Source organism: Orycteropus afer, unplaced genomic scaffold, assembly GCF_000298275.1.
Source record: "Orycteropus afer afer isolate SDZICR_OR568_19922 unplaced genomic scaffold, OryAfe1.0 scaffold00169, whole genome shotgun sequence".
NCBI classification, from domain to species: Eukaryota; Metazoa; Chordata; class Mammalia; order Tubulidentata; family Orycteropodidae; genus Orycteropus; species Orycteropus afer.
In genome coordinates this window covers 3,570,413-3,571,613 of record NW_006921756.1, presented here as the reverse complement: position 1 = coordinate 3,571,613, position 1,201 = coordinate 3,570,413, and positions in this window count along the sequence as shown.

Sequence of the window (1,201 nt, the reverse complement as noted above, 5' to 3'; positions counted from 1 at the left end):
TTTTATTGAGTATGCAAAAGCATTCGATTGTGTGGATCATAACAAATTATGGATAACATTGAGAAGAATGGGAATTCTGGAATACTTAATTGTGCTCATGAGGAGTTTGTACATAGATCAGGAGGCTGTTGTTCAAACAGAACAAGGAGACACTGCATGGTTTAAAATCAAGAAGGAAGTGTGTCAGGGTTGTATTCTTTCACCATACTTATTCAATCTGTATGCTGAGCAAATAATCCGAGAACCTGGACTATGTGAAGAAGAACGTGACACCAAGATTTGAGGAAGAATCATTAACAATCTGCAATTATGCTGACGACCCAACTTTGCTTGCTGAAGGTGAGGATGACTTGAAGCACTTACTTTTGAAGACTGATGAATCTGCAGTATGGATTATATCGCAGTATAAGGAAAACAGAAATCCTCACAACTGGATCTATAAACAACATCAAGATAAATGGAGAAAAGATTGAAGTTGTCAAAAATTTCACATTGCATGGTTCTACAATCAATGCCAATGGAATAGCAGCAGTCAGGACATCAGATGACATATAGCACCAGGCAAATCAGCTGCAAAGGACCTCTTTCAATTCCTGAAGAGCAAAGATGTCTCCTTGAGGACTAAGGTGTGCCTGACACAAGCCATGGTATTTTCAATTGTTTCATATACATATGAGAGCTGGACAATGAATAAGGAAAACCAATGAAAAGTTGATGCTTTTGAGTTGTGGTGCTGGCAAAGAATGCTGAAAGTACCATGGACTGCTAAATGATCTAACAAATCTGTCTGGAAGAAGTGCAGCCAGAATGCTCCTCAGAAGCAAGAACGGCCAGACTTCATCTCACCTACTTTGGTCATGTTGTCAGAAGGGACCATTTTCTGGAGAAGGATGTCATGCTTGGTAAGGTGGATGGTTGACGAAAGAGGGGAAAGCCCTCAATGAGATGGGTTGACACAGTGGCAGTAGCGATGGGCTCAAGTATAGCAAGTATTGTGGTGCTGGCATGGGCCCAGGCAGTGTTTTGTTCTGCTGTGCATAGGATCGCTATGAGTCAGAGATGACTCGATGGCACCTAAAAACAACAAGAACAACCCAAAGCAATCTATACTTTCCATGCAATCCCAATCCAGATCCCATCAGCATTCTTTAAGGATATGGAAAAACCAATCACTAATTTTTTATGGAAAGGTAAGAGACCT